A 9,098-nucleotide genomic window follows, 5' to 3' on the forward strand; every position below is an offset into this window, starting at 1 on the left:
CTTTTTCTCATTCTATCCGATATTGAAAAACAAGTTATATAAATGATTTTATAATGTGTGTTATTTCTTATAAAAAGGGTATAAGATACTTTTTTAACTTGTCATTTAAACTTAATATATGGCTCATTTGTTCATATAAACAGTTATGGTTATACAAATGGCTTATATATACACTACCATTACAAAAGAAACTTACATATATCTTCAATCTTAAGGAAGTGAAAATTTTAGTTCTAAATTTATTTTTTGACTTTTAATTTAGAAATTTATGTAGGGTGGGTATAGATAATCCTTATAGCAAAGTTCATTGTATATCTTAATTTTTTTCATACAGAAATTTGTTTTTGACTTCTTTAATTATAATTATTTGAGTTTCTTATTCTTTAATTTCTTTCATTCTTTAGCCTAAAAAAATTAAATTAATTTTTTGCATCTATATTGAAATTTAGTTTTTGTATATGTAAAAAAAAAACGAGGCATCTATAATAAATTTTACAAGAAAATTAGTGATAGATAATTAAATTTTACCATAAAAATAAATTTAATTAGTTGTTGAAACAAAAAAGTCAAAAAAATATACTTATGAGGATCTAGGATCAAATATACCCCATACTTTTTATTATATATATATATATATATATATATATATATATATATATATATATATATATATATATATATATATATATATATATAAAATATAACAATTAAAAATTAAATTAAATTATTATTTTTCAATTATACGAGAGTTATTAGTATAACTATAGGGGTATATATAAGTCACTTTCATAACGAAAGGTATATCAGATCTAATTGTTTCTTTCTCATCCACCCAACACCCCCACCCAACTACCCTTGATCATCCCAACTCCCCACCCCTAGAATGCTCACTCCCAATCATATCTTATCTTTGTAATGTTTTGCTAGATAACATATAAATGTTCTTGAGATGTATCTTACTTACCTTCCAAACATTAAAGAGAAAAGGGTGTGATATATTTCTTAAATTTATTAATAATATTTGGTATACTCCTCGTTATGAAAGTGACTCATACATACCATTTTCCTCTAACAGAAGGGAAAAACTAATAATTTTAGTTTTAATTTTTTAAATTATTATTTTTTTACAAAAAAGATAATTCCTAGGAGTATATTTAATCATCCTCGCACATATTTTTGACTATTTTTTTTTATTTGAATGACTAATTTAAATTCATTATTTTGAAGATCAAATTTATTTGTGTTTCATTAATTTTCTTGTAAAGTTTATTATAGATGATTGGACTTTTTTAAAAAAAATACAACTAAGTTATAATATAGTCGAAAATGATAGTTTTCAATTATAACTAGCCACAAAAAATCAAATTTTAAAATTTTTCTTAATATTAAAGAATAAAAGACAAATAAAATAAGAATAAGTAACTGAAATGATCATAATCAAAGAGGTCAAAAACAATTTATGTTTAAAAAAAATTAAAATATACCTTGAACTTTGCTAGAAGGATCATATATACCCCTACGTTAATTTTTTTTAAAAAAATTAAAGTCAAAAATAAGTTTAAAACTAATTTTTTTCACTTCCATTAAATGAAGGGTGTATGGGAGCTCATTTCATAATTAAAGGGGTACATGTGAGCCGTTTATATAACGGTAAGGGTATATATGAGTCTCTTTCATAATGAGGAAAATCAACTCCAAATAGAAAAATTAATGGGTATATACCTTTTTCCCAACATAAAAAAAAGAGTAAATACACACTTATTGTTTAAGAAACTATTGCATTTTTATTCATACCAAACACACCCGGTCAAAAATACTTATTTTGAGAAAAAAAATCATATTTTTTTTTAAAAAAAAATGTTTGGTCAATCAATAAAATACATTTTAGAAAATTCATATCACATATAAATATTCTTCAAATAATTTATACTTACCTGTCAAACATTAAAAAAATAAATAAATACTTCACTTATTTTTTAAGAAAACTTTTTCCGCTATAGCAAATATAAATGATAAAATTTACTCTTAAAGTTATTTATAATAAATCAAAAATACATAAGATATATTGAAACATAAATGATTATCAATTAATCATAATTAAGTAATAAATATTTTCACATTATTAAATCACTCAATAATTTTTAAATTACATTGAATTGATATAGATAATATAATTTACATAAATCCCTAACAAGCCTACATCAGAAATTTAGAAAGAATTAAGCTATATAATTGATAATCTATATGTTTATCAAAGAAAATAACAATAAAATATGTTTTTATTTTTTTATAATATAAAAAGTAACTATTATATTCATTAGATTTCAACTTAATATTTATAAGAATTTAACTATAACTATTATTATGGAAAGTTTTTGTAACAACCCTAAAAACAAACTAGGTCAAACTAGAGCGTAAAATGTGCATCGTGAGTTTATAAGGTGTAAAATGATGAATATTAGCATTAGAAATTAGTTTAAAGAGTTTGGAGCTGAAATGTCGAAGAACGACCAAGACGTGCGGAGACTAGTCTAAGTTTAACTAGTCAATAGTAGGGCTTTGTAATGGAGTTTTGCGGCAGTGTATGAGGGTGGAAGTGAGTATGACATGCAAAGGGTCAAAACATTTTAACACCCGGGGGACCACTCTAAGGGTCCCCAAGGAGGACCCAAACATGAGCCAAGGAAGCTGCACGACAACCCTTTTGAAGGTGGATTTGTCGCGCCTTCAACACTTCTAAGGCAAATTTTTTCATGCGACGTGGGGACAATGCAAATCATTATGTCTCAAATGAAATTCTAGAACCAAGAATTGGAAGTGTCCGCGAAGCGTCGTGACTGTCCAGTTTTGGTCACATCGTCTTTATGTCAAATTAGAATTGCTTAAAAAGTCCATTAAGTGCAGGGGTATTTTGGGTACTTTGGGGATTAATTATGACGGTTATTGAGTCTTTTTAAAACCCCAAAAAGTCATCAATCAAGCTAACCCTCAACTCAAAAGAAAACCTCTCAATTCTTTCTCTCAAAAATCTCCATTAGTGAAGCTTTGAAGCTCCAAGGAAGTAGACAAATTTCCAAGTTTTCTCCACCAAAAGTAGGTGGCAAGTGAGGAGTCTCTTGGAAGTGACGCTTGTGAATAGCATTCTCTCAAGTCAACTTGGTAAGTCCTCATACGATTTGAGGACATAGTTATGTTTTAATTTTTTTTTTCAAACACTTTGTAATAGACTATAGTTTCCTTTCATTGATGCAAGGGTTGTGACCCTAAGATTTATATGTGTCTAAGATCGCTATGAAGAGACTTAGTCTTTCTTATGTTTCTATAAAAAAGTTTGACTACTTTTATGAAACGTTATAATTCCGCACTACTTTTCATATATATATATATATATATATATATATATATATATATATATATATATTTGTTATGAATTTTTTTTTCTAAGACTTTTATGTTCATTTTACTTTCAATTTAGTATGACTTTTATAAGCCTATATGTGGCTTCTTTACATTTGATGTAGGGCTATACCCAAATTGCTATGATCATTTAGATGGTATGAGTTGAGACAATCTTTGAGACTATCTTTCTATTAAATTACGTGTATGTAGAGGTATATGTAAACCTCTAAGTAGATCTAATGAAAATTTTTAAATTTTTCCGCAAATTTCAACCTATGAATGTAACAACTTGAGACTAAGATGCTGGTCTAAGTCCTTAAAGAGGACGATTACGCTGGTTACGTCTATGGGGTAATCCTAAAAGTGATAGACTTAGTATTGGAGCATGAGGTTGAATACCGTTGAGTTATGTCTCTCTCTCTACCACGTTTATGTAGGTTTATATTCAAAATTCTGACGCACACCACACTTATGAAAAGGAACATATGTGATGCCTAGGAATCGCTCTCTTTCTTGGAAATGCTATATCATGCCATTAGAGTATACTTATGGTGTGTTTTTGCATCTAATCATATTGTTATGCTTATAAGAAGAATGAACACTCAAAGGAATGCAACTCGGAGACTTGAAGAGGAAATTGCCAATGCGGGAGCTCCTCCCCGTGACAGACAAGTTCCTCCACTTGAAGAAGATGCTAATATGGAGCAAGCACCGGCCAATTCTCCTCCTTTGACAAATTAGAATATAAGGATCGCTCTTCTTCAAATGGCCCAAGCTATCTCCACTCAAGCACAAGTGTCCAAGACTCAATCCCAAGTTATGACGGCCCAAGAAAACCGGGAGGTTGTACCCTTTCCTCATTAACAAGTCACTACTATGGTTTCCCATCTAAAGGACTTCACTCAAATGAACCCTCCCACTTTCTACGGGTCTAAGGTTGAGGAAGATCCCCAAAAATTCATCGATGAGGTCTATAAGATAATTTTGTCTATGGGGTTGTCCACAAGTGAAAAGTCCGAGCTAGCCACTTATCAACTTAAGGACATGGCTCAAGCATGGTTTGTGAAATAAAGAGATAATAGGCCTTTGAGAGGTGGTACTTTGACTTGGGAAATTTTCAAGAAATCTTTTCTAGATCTATTCTTTCCTAGGGAGATGAGGGAGGCTAAAGTGGTGGAGTTCATCAACCTTCACCAATGAGGTATAAATGTTCATGAATACTCCTTGAAATTCAATAAATTATCGAAATATGCTCCTTTTTTTTTATTTCCGATCCTAGAGATGAAATGATCTGCTTTGTGACGGGGGTGCCGGATGATTTGCAAGAGGAGTGTCATTTGGCTATACTACACGACAACATGAAAATTTCTCATCTTATGGTGCATTCCAAGCATGTATAAGGCAAGGGCTAGGAGGAAGAGTAATGATGCTACGGGGGCAAGATTTTTTTATGGAGGTTCTTCAAAGAATAGGCTTGAGATACAAGACAAACCTAGATTTAAGAAGCAGGTTTCAAGTCAAGTCCCTTCCAAGTTCCCAAAAGCTAGTGGTGATAGGGTGTATCGCCCTAAATTCAAGAAGGGAAAAAGGTACTAATTCACCAACCGACAAGACAACTTGTGGAAAGTGTGGCAAGAACTACTATGGTGATTTCCTTAAGGGGATGGATAATTGTTTTGGTTGTGGCAAGAGTGCGAACAAGGTTAGGGATTTCCTTAATGTGAGGTGTCAAGAGAAGGGTAGTGGTCAAGCTCAAGCTAGTGGTTCTAATGAGGCCCCAAAGAAGAACCGCTTCTATGCTCTCAGCTCTAGGGGTGAGCAAGAGACTTCTCTCGATGTGGTGACCGGTATGTTGAAAGTCTTCTTAATTGATTTATATGTCTTACTTCATCCCGACGCTACTTTATCCTTTGTTACTACTCTAGTAGCCAAAAAGTTTTATATTTTACTCAATATTTTGCATAAACCTTTTATAGTGTCTACTCCGGTGGATGAGTCGGTTGTTGCATAAAAGGTATATAAAAATTGTCCTATAGTGTTGCCTAATAGAGGTTCTTATGTTGAACTAGTAGAACCCAATATGCTTGATTTTGATGCTATATTGGGTAAGGATTGGTTGCATGCTTGCTTTGCTTCTATTGATTATAGGACAAGAGTGGTGAAGTTTAACTTTCCAAATGAACTCGTTGTAGAGTGGAAGGGGGGAAAATCTATTTCTAGAGGCCATATTATCTCTTGTCTAATTATCTCTAAAGGTTGTTTATCCCATATTGTAAGTGTCCAAGATCTAGACTCCGAAATTCCTCCATTGTGTCAGTCCCCGTAGTGAGTGAATTTTTGGAGGTTTTTCCTAATGACCTTTCGGATATTCCTCCTTAACGGTAAATTGATTTTGGTATCGATTTTCTATCTGATACAAATCCCATTTCATGTCCTCCTTATCGGATGGCTCCGGCCAAATTGAAAGAGTTGAAGGCTCAACTCAAAGATTTACTAGACAAAGGCTTCATAAGACCTAGTATTTCTCCATAGGGTGCTCCGGTTTTGTTTGTGAAGAAGAAGGATGAGTCCTTAAGAAATTGTATTGACTACCGCCAACTCAATAAAGTCACCATTAAGAATAACTATCCTCTCTCTCGGATTGACAACTTGTTTGATCAACTCCAATGGGTGAGCTACTTTTCAAAAATTGACTTGAGATTCGGGTATCACCAACTTAGGGGGAGAGGAGAGGATGTACCAAAGACGACCTTTTGAACTAGATATGGGCATTATGAGTTCTTGGTAATGTCTTTCGGTCTCACTAATGCTCCGGCGGCATTTATGGACCTAATAAATAGAATGTTTTGAAATTACCTAGATTCATTTGTCATTGTCTTCATTGATGTCATCTTGGTATATTCGAAGCATGAGAGTGATCATATGGGTCATTTGATGGTGGTGTTGAAAACCCTTAAAGAACATCAATTGTTTGCCAAATATAGCAAGTGTGATTTTTGGTTGAGGTCGGTGACATTTCTTGGTCATATCATCTCTAATGAAGGAGTTGAGATTGAGGTGGTGAAAAATTGGCCTAGACCTTTGACTCCAAGAGATACTAAAAGTTTCTTGAGTTTAGAAGGTTATTATTGGAGGTTCGTGGATGTATTTGCGTCCATTGGATCTCCCTTGACTACTTTGACCCAAAAGGGTAAGAAATTTGAGTGGTCGGAGTCATGTGAGAAAAGTTTCCAATTGTTGAAGGATAGGCTTACTTCCGCTTCGGGTTGACCTTACCGGAGGGTACAAAGGGGTTTGTTATGTATTGTGATGCATCGTGTGTGGGTTTAGGGTGTGTGCTTATGCAACATGGGAAGGTGATAGACTATGCTTCAAGGTAACTTAAGGTACATGAGATAAACTATCCCACTCACGACCTTGAGTTAGCGGTCGTGGTATTTGCCTTGAAAATATGGAGGGATTACTTGTACGGCGTACATGTTAACGTCTTTACCGACCATAACAGTCTCCAATATGTGTTTACCCAAAGGGAGTTAAATCTTCAGCAAAGAAGGTGGTTAGAATTATTGAAAGATTATGACATGAGTATCCTCTATCGCCCCGGCAAGGCTAATGTGGTTGCAGATGCCCTAAGTAGTATGACTATGGGTAGTGTATCCCACATTGATGAAGCCAAGAAAGCTAAGTGAGGGATGTACATAGGTTGTCTAATTTGGGGGTGAGATTAGAAGATTCTTCGGGTAGTGGTTTCATGGTCCATGATAACTCCAAGTCATCACTGGTGGTTGAGGTGAAGTCCAAGCAACACCTTGAAAAATCATTGATGGAGTTCAAGGAAACGGTTCTCGGTAAGCTTAATGAGGCATTTTCCCTAGGGGGATGGTATTTTAATTGGATCAGGGTGCACAATTTACACCTAGGTTTAGGAGGTCATTCCAAAAAGGGTTGGGTACTAAGGTGAAGTTGAGTACCGCTTTTCATCCCCAAACGGATGGTCAAGCGGAACACACTATTCAAACCCTTGAGGATATACTTAGGGCTTGCATTATTGATTTAAAAGGAAATTGGGATAAACATTTGCCTTTGGTGGAGTTTGCTTATAGTAATAGTTTTCATTCATCCATTTCCATGGCTCCCTATGAAGCCTTGTTTGGTAGGAGGTGTAGGTCTCCTATTGGATGGTTTGAAGTGGATGAGCCTTCGCTTCTTGGTCCCGATTTGGTTTATAAGACTTTGGAAAAGGTTCATATCATAAGGAACCGGTTGCAAACCGCCTATAGTCGGAAAAAGTCTTATGTCGATCATAGGAGAAGGGATTTAGAATAAGAACAAGGTGATAAGGTGTATTTGAAAATTTCACCAACGAAAGGGGTGGTTAGAGTTCGGAAGAAAGGGAAGTTGAGTCCTCGTTATGTGTGTCCCTATGAAATCTTGCGAAGGGTTGGTAAAGTTTCCTATGAATTGAAACTTATTAGTGAATTGGCTTCGGTTCATCCGGATTTCCATGTGTCTATGTTGAAAAAGTGTACTGGTGATCCCGAGTCTATTCTTCCTATTAAGGGTCTTGGTGTCAAGGATAACCTCTCTTATAAGGAAGTTCCGATTCAAATTCTTGATAGGAAAGTCAAGAAGTTATGGAATAAAGAGGTGGTTTCCATAAAGGTGTTATGGAAGAATCACCTCAACGAAACATGGGAGGCCGAGGCCGACATGAAGTCCCGTTACCCTCATCTTTTTAATAATTAAGGTTAGTCATTCTTTTTAATAACATAAATATGACTAGGAATTGAAGTTTCATGATTTTTGGTAAAGTTTTGCAAAAATGTGCATTTTGAGTTTCATTACAGTGAAGTAGTACATAAGAAACTTAAAATTTTGCTTTTTTGATTTGTTTGGGTTATGTTGAGCATTTTGACATGGTGAGTCTTAGTGAAACGTTATGTGACCTATTGATAAGTTAAACTTTGTACTAATTGACTCATGTAATGTATGTTGAGCTCATGTGTGTTGTGAGGAGTAAATGCCTCATGATGAAGTGTTTGAGCCTTATATGTGGTAGGAGTATTGCCTTGTTGAAATGATATGATTTATGTTGATTGGTTGGGTTGCTAGTCTTGAGTCTATTCCCCCCTTCAAAGGAATTTAGTGTCATTCGGGGATGAATGTTCTTAGGGGGGGAGGGATAATGTAATATTTCAAAAATCCAAGACTTGTCGTAGAGCCTAAGATATGTGTCTTGAGGTCTAGACACTGTTTTAGGACTATAATAATGAATATAAGTCATTTAGGAGGCTTCAAAACCAAAACTTCCAAGAACATCCACGACGTTGGAAAATTTAGTTCAAGGACGACTAGCGTGCCTTAGCCTATTTGACTAGCTTTTAGGAGTCGGATATTCATGAAATTAGGTGGGAAGGTTTTCAACATGGTTTAAGATGATTCGTGGTCAAAACAACTGGTTACGACTCCCCAAGGACCAACCAAGGTCCCTTGAGGAGGAACCTTGCACTTTGGTGTCAACAATACCTAGGTAGTGTGCAACCACGAGAGGGCAACGATGGTCCATGTGTGGAATGACGGAGAGTCGATACCAACCGTCGTCCCACACTTAGATGAAATGTTGGAAGCCCTCAGAAATGCATTCTCTGACCGAGACACTGTTGTGCAGCACAGAAGGCACAGTGCTCATCGACTCACAG

The sequence above is a fragment of the Solanum lycopersicum genome, chromosome 11 (assembly GCF_036512215.1).
Source record: "Solanum lycopersicum chromosome 11, SLM_r2.1".
Classification (NCBI taxonomy): Eukaryota; Viridiplantae; Streptophyta; class Magnoliopsida; order Solanales; family Solanaceae; genus Solanum; species Solanum lycopersicum.